Here is an 18,776-nt window from a genome sequence, read left to right on the forward strand (position 1 = left end):
GCTAACACATGAAAACCGTCACTTGGTGTTCATTTTTATTTTTACTATGAGGTGTAACCCATGTTTGGCTGCTCTGTGTGTATCTGTCTCTCTCTGTGTGTCAGATGTCACTCAGTGATGCAGAGCATTCTGTGGGGAATATCACGCATTAATCTTGTAGTGGCCATAGGGTATTATTTTTTTTAACTCAACTTTTCAACGCTTTTATCACACGTCATTTTGACATAAATATGTCCTTCTTCAACAGATTTGTGAAGATTGGGTTGCAACATGCACTGCAGTCCATATTCCCCTCTATTAGAGTGACCACCCTGCAATGAGAAGATTTTTAAAAGAAAAGGTAGTCAGTGGAGGAGCCATCCCTGGATTTCATCAGCTTCAAGAAAAATACCTTGGTACAGTTTACCAGAAAGAAAAAGAGGCACTTAAAACACATCTTGCACAAAAGCCTGTTGCTGTGATATTTGATGAGACTCCAGAGGGGAGATGTGTACTGAACATCCTCATTGCACCCCTGGATAAGGATGAATCTGGGAGGATCCTGGCCTACCTTGCAGACACTACGTTCCTAGAGGAGTCTCTGTTTCTGTGGTCACATGTCTGCAAGAATACTGCACTGCCAATGAGAACGTGATTGCATTTGATACAGACAATGCAGCGTACATGAAGAAAGCATACACAGCAGCATGGCACACATAGTGAACCTCATCGGTGGTGCCTTTCGCAAGCCTTTTGACCAGCTGAACCTGTTTATGCTGAGCTTCTCCCAGATGTTTTATCAAGCTGGCTCCCGCTAGAGAAGATCCTTTCAGTTCATGACTAAAAACTCCCAGCTGGCAGAAAGGCAACCATGGCTCCAAATCCATGTGCTACAAAGTGGAACTCTTGGTTCAGTGCAGTGCAGTACCATTCAGAGCACTTTGGACTGTACAAAGAATTCATAGAGATGGAAATGAATGTAAGATTGTTTTTCCTATTTATTTTCACAGTCTTTTAAATACCTAACATCCTATCTGACTCATGCTCATTTTAACTTTCATGCACACACAAACTCAAAATTATTTTTTCACAACAACCATGTCAGTGTTTCCCACAGGACTGGAATCTCTTTGTGGTGGTCGGTTGCGGGGGGATGGCAGAGTAAAATCAACATAAAGTCAAATTGAGCAGTTTAGTTTTGAAAAGGACTTCACTCAGTCTTTTACCAATAAATCAAAAATACATAAATCATGAAATACTCAGTATTTTACAATGTATGGAAAGTCCTGAAATGTTTTCTGCGTTATGTTTGCTATTGATGATTATAAATTGATTATTTCCTTCATTAAGGGTGAAGCAAACCTACACAAAACCCATGGCCAAACCCCTGCAGTCTAGTCCTCCATTCAGGCTCACAGCTGTGATTATATTAGTCCGTTATCTGTGCTGATGAACACTAGACCAGTTTCTGACAAGTAATGAGAGCGTCTTTAGACCTTATTCAATAAACTGTCCTGTGTGATCATGGGGGGAAAAGCTCATCTGGAGGTGGGAACATTTTAACTCCTTGTTGTTGGTGTTTTGAACTGTTAGGCTGACATAAGGCTCCGTTGTTGTGGAGAAGTGGATCACATTAGTCTGCTGCTGGGCCGTCTTCTCTCTGACCTGTACGACTCTGGCAGGGAGTTTTCAGCAAAATGTTCGCACCCAGGCAAACCTCGTATTCTGGGTTAAGTTTCTTCATGAGATTTTTAAATCCTGGCTTTTCAACAACACTGGGCTCATGTCGTTAGTGACGTGTTGTGTAGCTGCTGCCATTATCTTGGAGTCATCTTGCTGCGTATTTTAATGAATACCGCGTGAGTTTGACCTCTTCCTTTGCAGATCCAGCGCTGTTTCTCATTAACCGTCTTAAAAAGCATCTAAGGCACCGTTTATGAAGTTATACCTGTTGATGGCTCACTATGCATAAATGTTGTTTTTAGGCTGTAAAATAGTTGAAGATTTATACGATATCTGATCTGACACCAGAGTTATTTGACCAAACCTTGGATCAGTAGATATATTAACTATACAGAGCCAAATGAGGAGAGAGAGAGGAAAAAGCAGTTCATACTGGAGAGTTATCGCTCACAGCATATAATCTTGAGCCTGTTTAGAGTTCCAAACACTTCTGCTGAATGAAACCCGGTTTAACTTGTATGAGCCCCTGCAGTCACTCCTTTGCGTGTCCTTATGCTATCTGAATCCCCTTGGTATTTCTTTATGCACAACAACCTTTTCTCAGCGTAATCCTGGATGCCTGATGTACCAGACAAGCTCTCATGTGTCCAGAGCAGGATTAAATGTTCAGTTAAAAGACTTTTTTAACGGTGATGAGAGCAATTTTAACCCTCTGATTGTCTGCGTATTTGGCACTCTCCTTTACGCACGGAGGATGAAAGGTGTTTGTTATCCTGCGAGCTGCTGTTTGTGAATAAAACAAGGGAAGAGGCTTTATTTTACAAACCAAAAATCCTCTCACAGTCATTAAAGCCTGACTTTGCCAGAAACTGGTCAGAAATGTGGACTGGACTGGGATCCTGCCATCTCTAGCATGCAGCTGTGTGTGCTCTGTGGCGGTCCGCCACAAAGAAAGTAATGTATGGGAAACACTGCATTTCCAGCAGTTTGTTTGTGCTTTACACTAGGCCAATGCATTAAAACTAATGCCACTTTTTTTTTTTATATTCACAGATTTGTGGCAGAAGCACACCACAGTCTGTGGAAAGGCTCCATGAAATGCGACAAAATGCAGACATGGCTCAAAGTCTGCAGGTCCAGATCAACATCATGGCAGACAAGTGCAAAGTTATTGTTCGGCTATTGGACATCTTTCAGAGCGGAAGGCCGATTTCCACCAAGATTTTTGACTACCTTGAAGACCTGCAGATGAACTTTGCTGCAAACAAAGAGCTACAGTTTGAAGCCTGTAACAGCTACTTTGAAGGACTTGATCTCTCCTTTGCTATCAAGACACACATATCACACACTATCCTCGGCATAGTGGAACAGGCATACAACAATGCAGAAGAGAATCTCAGCAAGTACATGCCAGATGGACAACCTGCTATCAAATTCCTTGAGGAAGTCAGAGTGTTTGACCCACGGCACACTTCCTGTATGAATGACAGTGTTTCTAGCTACAAACACTAGTTTGGTTAAAGGTTGGAAAATGTCTTATTCAACTGATAAGGTCATAATTGGAGGGGATTTTAATTTGGTTCCTGATCTCTGGTTAGATCGCTCTCCAAATAGAGGACAGTGCCATAACTTTGAAGACATTATTGTCAGTTTTACTTCTGGTTTAAATCTGGTGGATTATTGGAGAAGCCAAAATCCTAGTACTGTAAAATACACCTGGTTTAATTCTGCCAACAATGGTCAATGTTCAAGACTAGATTACTGGTTAATCTCAAACAATCTGGTAAATGGTGTTTCCAAATGTGAAATCTCAGCATCGCCTTTAACCGACCATTGTTTAATTTCACTGTCCTTGCAGTCTCGTAGGACCGATTATACCTGTAACTTAGTGTGGAAATTCAACAACAGTCTTCTTGAGAGTAACAACTTCTGCAAGGAAGTTAAGCTATTAGTTCAGGAAATATCTAAAATGGATTTATCAGAGGTAGGCAAATGGATGTGGTTCAAATTTAGAACCAGAGTCAGCCCCAAGAATTGGCAAACATATTTCTAAGCTCAAAAACAGCAAGATTTAGTGAAATTAATAGGTTATGTCAAAAATCTGAACTATCTGTGGAAGAAAACATTAAGTTAAACAATCTTCAAGCTGAATTAGATCATTTATATTTGGAAAAAGCAAGAGGAGCTTTTGTACGTTCAAGGGCTTGTTGGCTAGAAGAAGGGGAAAAAAATTCTTCATTTTTTTTGCTTTGGAGAAACAAAGACAATACAAAAAGAAAATTACAAAATTAAGTATCAATGGTATCACTTTAGACAACAAAGACAGAATTAATGAAGAAATAAGAGGTTTTTTTTTACAATAATTTGACAAGTCCAATTTCTGTCATTCAAATTGTCTCTCATTTTTTAGAAAAATTAGGGATTATAAAACATTGATTGATGTAGACTTTAAACAATTAATGGAAGACAAACTAGGGATAAAGGAGTTAGATGCTGCAATTTTACGTATGTCTAAAGGGAAATCACCGGGACTCGACGAAGGACATCAGGGAATTGTTACACAGTGCTTTTACTGAATGTCTAGAAACAGGGAATTTATCCCCTTCCATGAAACAAGGTATAATAACCCTAATCCCTAAACCCAACAAGGATAAACTTTTCCTAGATAACTGGAGACGTATAACTTTATTATGTAACGATTATAAATTACTAGCTCAGGTTTACTCAGTTCGTTAAGATACAGGTCTGAATAAAATAGTTGATAAATGCCAATCTGCTTTTGTAAAAGGCAGAAATATCCTGATTCTTTTTATGCTAGATTATAGAGAATTTATAAATAGAGAGAGTTATGTGTTATTTCTGGATTTTTATAAGGCATTTGACTGTATCAAACACCCCTTTTTACTGGAAGCTTTAAATTTTTAGGTTTTGGTGAATCATTTTGTGATGTTAAGATGTTTTATAATGACATTAGTAGCTGTGTCTCCCTAAACCCTGGTGTCACCCCAACATTTAAGGTAATGAGAGAAGCAGACAGGGATGACCTATTTATCCAAAACTTTTTATATTGGCAACTCAGCTACTCTCAATTCTTATACACAACACCACAGAAATACAGGGTATTTCAATCTTTGACAAAGAATTCAAAATGACTCAATTTGGGGATGACACTACTGTCTTCTTAAACGATAAATCCATGGTAGATATTACTTTCAGAACGATATTGTTTTTTTCCAAAGCTTCAGGCTTGTCTCTCAATATTAACAAATGTGAACTACTTCCTATTCATTCAAGTACTGATCAAAATATTGCTTGAAGTTAAATACTGAGGAATAACAATATCTAAAAACCCTCTGAAAAGTGAAGACATCAATATTTGTGATCGTATCAATGATATGAAAAAAATCTCTAACCATTTCGGTAGAGTTATTTTGTCAAAAGCAGAAGGCATTTCAAAGTTAGATTACCCTTGTCACTCTCTATATATTTCTCCCAAGAACATAAACAAAGCCAATTGCATTATTTTCCAGTTTGTTTGGCGTAATAAAACCCATTATATAAAAAGATCACAAATTGTTAAAGACTATGATATGGGAGGCGTTTAAGCTCTTGAATTGGAATCTATGGTTGGCACATTGAAGATTAACTGGATAAAAGCCTTTTTGACTCAACCAACCTCAATGTGGTTTCATATCCTGAGAGCTTTGTTTAATAAAATTGGAGGATTAGACTTTCTTCTAAAATGTGACTTTGCGATAAAGAAACTTCCAATTAAATTGGCTAATTTTCACCAGCAAATTTTGCTCTTTTGGAAGATGTTATTTACCCATAATTTCTCCCCCCACTGTACTTCTCTGTGGAACAATAGAGTGATAACAACCAATAAGAAATCAATATTTATCAAGGAATGGTATGAGAAAGCTGTGATATTTGTCACTGATTTAATGGATTCTCATGGTATTATTTTAGAGTTTAAATCCTTTGTGAACAAATACAATCTTAATTGTAGTCTCAGAGAATTTAACAAGATCTGCAAATCAATCCCATTACCACTAATTCAAATGATTAAAAGTGTAATAACTTATACTAACGTTACACCTGTCTTGCCAAGATTAGTGATCCAAGAATTTAAGTTATGTGAAAGAAAATGTGATAACAAATTTATTTCATCCACGTTTAAATCAAGGTTGTTGTGTTTCAGAGCTAACAATGCTTTCCAGCACTATTAGAAATGCACATTCAAAGTTCATCAAGATGCCTGTTTTAAGAGACATTTTAAGATCATACACAAAATTGACCCAACCTCTATGTTTCTTAAGAAAAGGTTTAATTCTGAAGAAAGCCCATGCATCTTCTGTGATGAGGCTGAAGAAAATTTAGTACATTTGTTTTTCTCATGTCCTATAACTCAAAGATTCTGGATTAATATTAGAAATTGGTTATCACTCAGAATTGATGATATTCCATTATTTGACACATGTAATACTCTTTTGTACATGGATAACTTGAACTCATCTATTTCTGACATGATTGATACTGTTTTACTTACGGGTAAATATCATTATCACTGTAGTTAATAGAAAGTAGGGGTGGGAAAAAAATTGATTTAGCATAGTATCGCGATATTTTGTCTGGTGATATATTGTATCGTCTCGTCCACCAAGTATCGACCGAACCCTATTTTTTCAAAGTAATTGCTAATATGAACTCAAGTCTACGATAATGGAAAAATAAAATCAATTATTTGGACAACTGTTTTTTCAGTGAGGTTGGCAGAGGTGATGGTCATAGAGCAGGAGAAAATTGGTACAACAAACACGGCAGCACCAGGGGAAAGACATCAGGGATGCAAGCAGGGCATGAATGAGACGGACATGACGCATGAAAATATGACAAACATGAGGGCAAGACTAATGCTAAATGAGCTAAACAGATGAAAAAATGCTATAGATCGCAACATATCACAATATATAGTATCGCAATACTCATTGTATTGCAAAATATTTAATATCACAATATCGAATTGTGATCCAAGTATCGTGATAATATCGTATCGTAGGGCCACTAGTGATTCCCACCCCTAATGGAAAGGTGGAAAACCCTCTTTTGAGTGTTTTATAAATTGCTTTAAATTGTATTTCTTGTTCTTAAAAAGAATGAGTTCCAACAAGACTGCAAGAGAAATCTGTGCTGACTTATCAAAATGTATTTTGATTTGAAATGGGTATTTTTATTTATTCATTTTCTGTTTGTTGGAAGCCGTTTCCTGTTTCTAATACTGCCTTGGCTTCTAGTACAGAGTGACTTACAGACATTTGCACTTATCTCTGTATTGTAATTTTATTTTATTTTTATTCAAACCCCCCCAGCCACTTTTTGTTTTTGTTGCCTTGTTTATTGTTTGTTGCTCATTGTTGTCCTCAACGAGAGTTTGTAATTTTTCAAAGTGTAATAAAATTTATTAAAAACAAATAAATAAATACAAGTCTGAAGCTCTTTACATGCTAACCGTGAGTTATGACGGTGATAAGAGACATTTATTTACGCAGTTAATATTAATCCGAATGTTGTTTAGACAGCAGTAGAAAGTCCTGAAGATGAGCCCAGAGTGACTGAAAATGAAACCGTGTGGAGTCAGACTGAGTCAGAGGTGAGTAATGTTAGCTTGTTTAGATAAGCTATGTCATAGGCTAACGGGCCAAGGTTCTCTCTTTAGTACTGGAAAACACTTGAACATTGTACTTTTGTATTTTTCTTCAAGAATAGCCCTCTTAACATGATATAGTGGTTAAAGTGTCTGTACTATCCTGGAGAGGTCTCCAGACCAGGAACAACCTGGACTGTAGCCAGATTTACAAATGAGTAAATAAGGGGCCTTTCCCATTTACCTGAAATCAATCAGAATGAAAGAACTGTATTTAGAAGCATTTTTTCAGGTAGCAAAGCCAGAGAACTTTAGGACATATCCTAATAATAATAATTATAGTAAGTTTATTTATATAGCACTTTCAAAACTTAAGTTACAAAGTGCTTCACAAGAAATCCAAAAGAGGAAATAAAAATACATATATTCAACAATAAATGGAAAAAAGTTAAAATGAAACAAAAATAATACAAATCTAAAACATCAAAACATTAGTAAAAACAAATAAAAGTGCATTTAAGAAATGGTAAATCTAAATTCCAGAATAGTCAGCAGAGCGTTTATTGGCAACAGCATCAGAACTCAAACTCATCCTGATACCTGAACAGGTCTCTAGTCCAGGAGAATCCACCAGTTTACTGTCTACAGCAGTGATACTCACTGCAGTGCTGTACAGCCACATGTGGCTCTCTGTGACTCATGGCTCTTTGGTCTTACTTGGAAAAATAATCCCCCCAAAAATCCTTAAAACAGAGAAATTTTGACATCAGAAATGATGAATGTATGTCAAATCAATCAGAATACAGAAGACTTAAATTATATTACAGTTTTAATTGTCAGCCTTTACTTTTTATCTGTTCACTTTCGCTGAGTGTGAACAGGGGAGATCATGCAATATTTTTTGGTATAACAAATTAATTTGAGGTTGATATTTGTGTAGTTTGTGGTCTACACAGGTTTTTAAATCATTTTGTCCAAAATTATACTTTTATGACCATCATATCTTGATTTCTGTCAGCTGTGTCAGACACACTTTCTTTCTTTTTTATGGATGAACTGAACTGGAACTAAATGTTTTGGAAAAAATCATTTAACTAAATTAAAGCCCTCTGAAAAAGACTCAATGAAAGAAATGAAAAAAGGGATTGGAATTACATTTTGTTATTATACATCAATTTAATTTGTGTTTATTTATTTTGTTTGAATTTTTAATACGAGCTAATTTTGATTAGGCTAACCTTATTTAAAGTTAATATTGATATCAGTTTGTTTCTTCCCTTCCAGTCTAGAGTTTTTCTGAGTTAAATTTGCCTTATTATCTCTAATTTTGGTCATGAGTTTATACTAAACTAAGTGTGAAGGTAAACCTGTGCTATAATTACATACATTAGCTGGCATTTTCACAAATAAGCAGAATAACATGAACAGAGGATAATGCATGTTTCTGTAAAATGAACACCATCATTTGACAGAGCTGACAAACATCTGAGGGAGTTGATAATGTGGATAAAAAGAAATGTCTAAAACTAGATTTTTAGTCCAAATAATTATCTTACCTGACTATGGATAAGAAAAGTTATAAAAATAAAAGTGAAACCAAGCTCTCTGCATGCTCTGATTAATACCATTCATGTTTATTCGGTAATGACTGGATTCTTTAACATTCATACTCATACATATTTACATATATTTATACATACACAGCCCAGGTGTGGATTGCAGTTCTTGCAAAAGTGTTTTTTGGGGTAAAGTGTCTTGCCCAAGGACTCATCGACATGTGACTGCGGGAGCTGGGGATCGAACCCACGACCTTTTTGATCGTGTTTTTCTGAATCTCTGCAGACGACACACACCGGCTCCTCGTGCTCCAGACAGAAGAGTTTAAGTTTCTCACGACACACTGCACACATTTCTCTCTTGTCTCTCCCGTTGAATATTCTCCAACTGATTCCTTAAAGCAAAGTCGGGAGGTATTATTTCCTTAGAGTGTCTCCTCTTACAAACAGGACACTTCCTGTCCACCCTCTCCTTCCAGTAGTTCTCCACACATGCTCTACAGAAGCTGTGTCCGCAGGACAGGATGACGGGATCTCTGAAGATGCCACGACAGATTGGACAGCGCAAGTTGGACTCCATTTTGACCCAGAGGCAAGTTTAAGGCACAGCAGACAAACAGGAAGTCACGTAATGTCCCTGAAAGTTCAACCCACTTAGATTCTGTTGAACTCTGGTCCAGTTTGTGGGTCCAGAATCAGGTTAAAGTTCAGATATTCCTCTTATTGTCAGTATTCCGTCTGCAGCTGTTTGGTTGTAGTCTGAGCGTCTGTCTCTGTCGGTACGTGCGTCTCGTCTCAGTAGCCGGATCCCATGTGTCTTAGATCGGACCTCGACTGATCCTACAGATCCTACGGAATCCAGCGGATTCGCTCGAACCGGAAGTAGTTTCCGAACCGCCACGGCCGTGCCAAAGCGCTTACAGGGTTTTAAGACCCAAGCCATTAGACTGGGGACCGAGATTTGAAGACCGATGCGCAGAGACACATGAAGGCAGGCTTCCTGGAACTCTTTTGACTCAAAGACACGCCCCCTTATTGGATATCACTCTCTGATTGGACGCTGCTACACAGAGGACGTGAGTGTAACTTTACAACAGCAACAGAGATAAATAATGGAGGAGAAACAGAGTTAATAATAGACGATAAACGGAATATAAACATCAGAAGTTTGAAAAGCTCAACAACTGATGGTTAAAATGGTTTGACATAAGCACTGATGGTGGAATATTGAGAATATATTTAAGCAAATCAATAATAAAGAGTGAATCAGTGGAGTTTAATATTTGATTAGTTTTCTGATTCACCTTCAAACATTAAACATGTTAAAGCTCATAAAATCAACAGATTCAGATATAAATCTGCCTTTTCCCACCAAAACATTCAGTCCATCACAGCCTTAATTTAGTCTAAAGATAGTTGTAGGAGATTGAGGCATGTTTTGTCCGTCTGATTTAGTCCAAATTTAGCCCAATAATAGTCGTTTAAAATGACAACATCACGTCTTTATAGAAACGTCTTTTCAACGAACTGGAAATGACTGCATTTCACCTTACACTCTTCTATTAAATCTAGACGTTGTTTAGACAGAGTGGAACTTTTTTAAACGTCTTTACGACTATTTTTTAGCTGGGTGTTATAGTCTATTTAGTCATTTCTGTTAATTAGATCATGAAGAGAATTAAACTCAGACAGCAGCAGTCTGTCTGTCAGGAACAAACACGTTTTAAATCGTCGCAGGGTTAAAAGTTTCTATCAGTCTGATAGTGAGCTGATCATCAGCCTTCACACTGAATAATTATGATAATAAATCAATGTGTACTTTAGCATTTGCAGGCAGAAAGAGTCCGCATGTTTTTTGATATCAGAAATAGTTGTAAAGACGTTAAAAACGTCTCCACTCTGTCTAAACAACGTCTAGATTTAATAGAAAGGTGAAAGGTGAAAAGATGTCATTTCCAGGTCGTTGAAAAGATGTTTCTGTATGCTCATATTTTTAACGTCTATTATGGGTTAAATTTGGACTAGATTAGATGGACAGAAAAATGTAATAAGTTTTTACTTCTATCTTTTGTCTAAATTCAGGGTTATGGGACCGAATGTAGAAAAAAAAACGTCTAAATGTTGTCACTGTTTGGTGGGAAAAGGCAGATTTATATCTGAATCTGTTGATTTTATGAGCTTTAACATGTTTAATGTTTGAAGCTGAATCAGAAAACTAATCAAATATTAAACTCCACTGATTCACTCTTTATTATTGATTTGATTAAATACATTCTCACTGTGAATGCTTATTTCAAACACGTTTTAAATCCCAGCCCATCAGTTATTGAGCCTTTTAAAACTCCTGATGTTTCCTGCAGGTTTCCATTCATGCAGGCGTGAATGGACACGTCCTGACAGCTGATTGATGATCAGCTGATTGATGATCAGCTGATTGATGATCAGGGCACCATCATCATAAACTGACGTCGCTTCAAGTGACGCTGCAGAGGGAAGGACGTCCCATGGACCGTTAATCGTCGGGCTCATGGCTTCAGTCTCCCGCGTCCATTCCTCCAGTCTCTCCATGAGTCTGTGGTGGGCGGGGCTAAAGGCCGGCACAGACTACACAAATTCAGCCAGATTTAAGACGTCGCAGCTCGTCGTCAAAACTCGGGCACGATTTTTAGAGTCGGGAACGACTAACGGTCTTGTAGTGTGACATAATTAACGACCAAGATTCAACAAGACCAGCATGTCAGAATTTTTCGTACATCGTCGTCTAGTTTGACACCCTGACCTGACGTCAACGACGTGAATCCTGACGTCTAACAACAGGAGAACATTTGCTCCTTATCTTTGCATCATCATTTACAAGATTTACCACTTTTATCCCCTTTTATTCCCTAAAACGAATGTGTACATTTTATTTTATTTTATTTACGTTGTCACATGCACACCTGAAGTTCTATCTGAAGGAGAGCCAGTCCATGTTGTCCTGATACATCCATACTTATTATCCACAATCCAATCCATAATTGTTTCTTATTTTCCTATTTTTGAGCAACAAACCGCTACGGTCACACAGAGCGCTTCTGTTGCAGAGTGATTGACACTCTTTGGCCCGCCCCCTTGTCAACCTGTGAACTCGCACTCAGTCGCGGAGACAGGGGTGACGTCAGCATACGGTGAGCGGTTCACTCTTGCAATGTGGCCAGGCTTTCTGCCAAGACGGGACCAGGTTTTGGTCCCATAGTCTGACATGGTGACGCCGTGAACGACCAAAAATCATCGTGTAGTCTGAGCCGGCCTTAAGACTCAAGGAAAAGACTCACGCCAAAGACCCCAGCCTTATAATAAGAGAAGTGAGAAGCACCCAGTGAATCAGAGGGATCATCAGGGTGCTTCTCATTACAAAGTTTTGTCCATCCTCGCCTCCTCTCTCCTCCACTGACCCGGAAATTGTTCTCCCTCCGTCATGATGAGGAATCTTCCAATTTCTTGAATGCACCTGGAGGAGGCGAGGATCGAGGACGTACTGGGGTCCATTTCGCTTAGGAAGGTTCCTAACTGAGTGAAACAACCCGGAAGTATTTAAGTGTCGGCCATGATAAGGACTGTTGGAATTCTCTAAATGGTAAGGAAAGGAGCTTCATTATTTCCTTTATTATCTCCTTTAGCCTAGGAAACACTGGAGCATCCTCTAGAATAACTAGAACAACTAGAACAACTAGAATAACTAGAATAACTTTAATAACTTTAATAACTAGAACAACTGCTTCTCGCCCACTACGCTCAGCCAGCGAAAGGCGCCTGGTACTTCCAGCACATCATGCTCCTAAATCACTAGCTCGACTCTTCTCCTCTGTTGTCCCTAAATGGTGGAATGAATTACCCAACTACATTCGATCTACAGACTCCCTGTCTACTTTCAAGAGAAGGCTCAAGACCCAGCTCTTCAGAGAACACTTTGCACTTAGCTAGGCAATTCTCTACTGTTGTCCCCAGTAGTAGATTGAGTCTCAGCCAGACTATTCTCCACTGCTGTCCCCAGTGGTTGAATGAGTTTCCCAACTATAGTTAGCTCGCACTGTCCTGCTCTACTTCTGGGATTTCTTTGCCCAGCTCTTTGGGAATGATCCAGCACTTGGTACTTGGTAAATAGTTGTTGTGAAGCCTAATGAATGGCAATTAGTGATCCCACATTTTCCTTGATTCATTGTTGCTGTCTAAAAACAAAAAAAAAAAACATAAAAACAAAAAAACAAACAAAAACAAAAAAAAAAAACAAAAAAAAACTACACAAACAACGTATATTTTAGGTACTCTGCCTTAAACTCTACACGGCAGCACTTGCGTCCAATTGAACCTGAAGCACTTGATGGCGCTTACTGATGTTGTTTCTTCTTGTCTAGATCATTGCTTGTGTTGTTCTTGCTCTCAAATGTACGTCGCTTTGGAGAAAAGCGTCTGCTAAATGACATTGTAACATTGTAACATTGTAACTAGAATAACTTTAATAACTAGAATAACTAGAATAACTAGAATAACTTTAATAACTAGAATAACTAGAATAACTTTAATAACTAGAATAACTAGAATAACTAGAACAACTAGAACAACTAGAATAACTTTAATAACTAGAACAACTAGAATAACTTTAATAACTAGAATAACTAGAATAACTTTAATAACTAGAACAACTAGAATAACTTTAATAACTAGAATAACTAGAATAACTTTAATAACTAGAACAACTAGAATAACTTTAATAACTAGAATAACTAGAATAACTAGAATAACTAGAACAACTAGAACAACTAGAATAACTTTAATAACTAGAACAACTAGAACAACTAGAACAACTAGAATAACTAGAATAACTTTAATAACTAGAACAACTAGAATAACTTTAATAACTAGAATAACTAGAATAACTTTAATAACTAGAATAACTAGAATAACTTTAATAACTAGAACAACTAGAACAACTAGAATAACTAGAATAACTTTAATAACTAGAATAACTAGAATAACTTGAATAACTAGAATAACTTTAATAACTAGAATAACTAGAATAACTTTAATAACTAGAATAACTAGAATAACTTTAATAACTAGAATAACTAGAACAACTAGAACAACTAGAATAACTAGAATAACTTTAATAACTAGAATAACTAGAATAACTTTAATAACTAGAATAACTAGAATAACTTTAATAACTAGAATAACTAGAATAACTTTAATAACTAGAATAACTAGAACAACTAGAACAACTAGAATAACTAGAATAACTTTAATAACTAGAATAACTAGAATAACTTTAATAACTAGAATAACTAGAATAACTTTAATAACTAAAATAACTAGAATAACTAGAACAACTAGAACAACTAGAATAACTAGAATAACTTTAATAACTAGAATAACTAGAATAACTTTAATAACTAGAATAACTAGAATAACTTTAATAACTAGAATAACTAGAATAACTAGAATAACTTTAATAACTAGAATAACTAGAATAACTTTAATAACTAGAATAACTTTAATAACTTTAATAACTAGAACAACTAGAATAACTTTAATAACTAGAATAACTAGAATAACTAGAACAACTAGAACAACTTTAATAACTAGAACAACTAGAACAACTAGAACAACTAGAATAACTAGAATAACTTTAATAACTAGAATAACTAGAATAACTTTAATAACTAGAACAACTAGAATAACTAGAACAACTAGAATAACTAGAATAACTTTAATAACTAGAACAACTAGAATAACTTTAATAACTAGAATAACTAGAATAACTTTAATAACTAGAACAACTAGAACAACTAGAATAACTTTAATAACTAGAATAACTAGAATAACTTTAATAACTAGAATAACTTTAATAACTAGAACAACTAGAATAACTTTAATAACTAGAATAACTAGAATAACTTTAATAACTAGAATAACTAGAATAACTTTAATAACTAGAATAACTTTAATAACTAGAATAACTAGAATAACTTTAATAACTAGAATAACTAGAACAACTAGAACAACTAGAATAACTAGAATAACTTTAATAACTAGAATAACTAGAATAACTTTAATAACTAGAATAACTTTAATAACTAGAACAACTAGAATAACTTTAATAACTAGAATAACTAGAATAACTTTAATAACTAGAATAACTAGAATAACTTTAATAACTAGAATAACTTTAATAACTAGAATAACTAGAATAACTTTAATAACTAGAATAACTAGAACAACTAGAACAACTAGAATAACTAGAATAACTTTACTAACCCCGATTTAAACCGTAAAATTCAGTCAAACGTATAATACACGTGATAAACGGAAGACATGAACACTTTGTCATTCAAATTATGATCACGATTTCATTTCTTCTCATTTCCATTTTATTTAAACAGTAAACGATCAGTCAGTGTTTTAAACTGTATTTGTTTTGCTATTTTGAAATATTACAGTAAAGGTTTTAAGTTTGTAAATCACAACCAACTAAAGCGATAAAGTGGGCATGTTGCTGTATTGTGATTTTTATATTTATCATCATAATTACGCAGGGAAGACGCGGTTTATAGAGCTTTATAGAGAACGAGCTGAGAGGAAGATGAAACCAGAGTAGACTCTGGGATAAATTTATTAAATTTAAATAATTCAGATTAAGAGAAAGGTTTCTGCTGGTCTGGATGTTCACAGTTCCTCTTCCTGAAGAGACTTCAGGATATAAAAATCTGACTGAGCTCACATCTCTGACGTTTTAGCGTTCACAGCACAAAACACAGAGAACACATCGAGCGGAAGTTGCGAATTTTGTAGTCCATCAACGTTAAATTGTAGTTTTTACACAAAAACACACGTCACGTCCGTAACATCCACCTAGAGAAAGTGCAGTCAGATTCCTTACTCGCCTCAGTTCTCCTTTCCTATCCTCTTACTCCCTCCTTTCCTATCCTCTTACTCCCTCCTTTCCTGTCCTCTAACTCCTCCTTTCCTTAACCCTGTGACGTTTCTCGTCGGGGTTAAGGAAAAGTGAATAGGAAAGGACTTAGGAGGGAATTTTTTGGACTTTTCGAACGCACCCCTGGTGTATCCTCCACAGAACTGATTGATTGGTTTGGGGGGACGCGGCACCTCTGCACGGTTCATGACTGTTTATATTCTTACAGCACTTATTTTCTTGAAATATAACCCATGAACAGAGATAGCTTAAATAATAAATATGTTTGTGTTTATTTTGAAGTTTTAACTTTATACAGGATGATATAATCTGACATTATTGTTGCTATCTAAATAAAAAATAAACAAACACAGAGCTCTGTGGTGGATAATAGAAATAATAGAAATAAACTACATTGAAAGAAATAAAGTGTTGGCACCAAAAACTTCCTGTTGAAGGATCCCTAAAACTCCAAATATGGCATAATCTAATGTCATCATTTAACTTTCTTTTCTTGTAACTTGAAGAAATGTAAACTATCATCAGAACTTCATTGTACTTTGTAAAATTTCCTTTAGAGAACCTGTTAATACCAATTTTTAATGTAGAAATAGGTCATTTAAGGGACCCAGCTTCTTTTCTCATTTGTCTAGAACTACTTCTCTTGAAAAAGCAAAAGTGACTGATTAAAAAATACAATATTTCTTATTAGAGTACTCGATTAATCATCAGAAGAATCGATAGAGTACTCGACTGCAAAAAGAATCTATTACTGCAGCCCTAGTTGATTGGTGACCTTAACTTGGACTGGCTTTCATCAGCTTCTGATGCCTTAAAGGCACGGTGCGACTCATTAAACCTCACACAGTTGATTAATTCGCCAACAAGGCCAAACTTAAAATGTTTAGACAAATCATCACTCATTGATTTAGTTCTAACAAACATGCCTTGTAAATATGTGTCCTATGGTGTCTTTCCTAATGATATCAGTGATCATTGTGTTGTAGCTGTTGTGCGTGACACAAGGATACCTAAAAACGAGACATGAAAAAGTTTGTTGAGCAAGCTTTCTTGGACGATGTGTCACTTTAACTGGGGAAGAATCACACTTATCGATGATGTCCAACTTGCCTGGAATTACTTCCTCGAATCATTCACTGAAATTTTAAAAGACATGCCCCTTTCCGTAAATGTAGAGTCAAAGGGCGTAATAATCCTTGGTTTACCAGTGAGATGTCTGATCTGATGCATGAGTGTAATCTTGTTTGGGCCGGAGCACACAAGATGGGAAAGCAGTCTGACTGGCCGTATCTCAGACAGCTCAGGAACAAATGTACTTCTTTAATTTGTAAATCAAAAGCTGAATTTTATCTGCATAAAACAACAGAAAACCTAAAAAATCCAAAGAAATTTGGGGAAACTATCAAGTCATTATCCAGCTGTTGCACATCTACTAACCTTCCTTCCAGCTTTGTTATTAAAGGTCATAGTGTAACTGATAAAACAGAGACACTGAACTCTTTTAATCAGCATTTTACATCCTCTGTTTTTTATTTAAGTCAGACAAATCTAATTTGGTGCATCCAATTAGTAAATCGACCGGCCAATCGACTCAAGTTTTTAACTTTGAACATTTTACTATTTTAGATGTCTTAACGGCTCTAAAAAATCTCAACCCTTGCAAACCAGCTGGTCCAGATGGATTAGAGCCTTTCTATTAAAGCTTGCTGCAGATTTTATCGCTGAACTAATTTGTCATATTTTTAATCTTACTCTGTGAAAATAAAATCCCACCTGACTGGAAATCAGCCTTTGTAACCCCCCTGTTTAAAGGAGGTGATCCAAATATCCTAAACAATTACAGGCCTATTTCAAAACTGTCTGTGTTGTCCAAAGTGCTTGAATCTCTGATCAGTGAGCAAGTAAAAGAATACTTGACTTCCAACTCGCCGCTGTCTAATGTCCAGTCAGGTTTCAGAAAAAAACACAGTACGACTACTACTGCCTTGAAAGTTGTGAATGACATTCTTGAAGCCTTGGACAAAAAACAGTGTTGTTTGTCTCTTTTTATTGACTTCTCCAAGGCCTTTGACTCTGTAGATCACAGTGTTTTATTGAACTGTCTTAGAGCTACTGGGTTTTCAGAACATGCTGTTGGTTGGTTTTCTAACTATCTGACTGATAGAACCCAGACTGTCCAATTAGAAGGTGTCACCTCCAAGGTACTAAAAATTGAGAAGGGGGTGCCTCAAGGGTCTGTACTGGGCCCCCTGTTGTTTACTATATATATAAATTGGCTTGGACAAAATGTTCCCAATTCCTCGCTTCATTTTTATGCTGACGATACAGGAATCTACTGCTGTGCACCTACACCTGCACAAGCTTTTGCAAATCTTCAGCATGCTTTTGATTTAGTCCAGGATCAGCTTAGCCAGCTGCAGCTTGTTCTAAATGCAGATAAAACTAAACACATTCTTTACATCCTCAAGAGCAGCTCAAAGAATATTGCCTGGGAAAACTGTTACAAAGGACAGTCAAGAAATTGAGTTGGTTTCTTCCTTTACATATCTAGGGTTCTTGCTTGATGAAAACTTGTCTTTTAAGGAGCACATTCAGTATGTTGCTAAAAAGCTGAAGGTTTTACTTGGTTTTTACTACAGAAACAAGTCCTGTTTCTCCTTTATGGTCAAAAAGAGACTTGTTGAGTCTACCTGTTCACCAGTTCTTGACAGTGGTGATGTATTGTACATGAATGCTTCTGCTCAGAGTCTGCAGATGTTGGATATTGTTCATCATGGAGCTCTGAGATTTATCACTAACTGTGGATTTCTTTCTCACCATTGTACCTTATATTCTAAAGTCAACTGGACGTCTTTAAGCACACGTCGTCTTGGACATTGGTATGTCTTCATTTATAAAGCCATTCTTGGCAACATTCCTGAATACCTTTCCTCTCTGTTGATCG

This window comes from Cheilinus undulatus, linkage group 13, assembly GCF_018320785.1.
Source record: "Cheilinus undulatus linkage group 13, ASM1832078v1, whole genome shotgun sequence".
Classification (NCBI taxonomy): domain Eukaryota; kingdom Metazoa; phylum Chordata; class Actinopteri; order Labriformes; family Labridae; genus Cheilinus; species Cheilinus undulatus.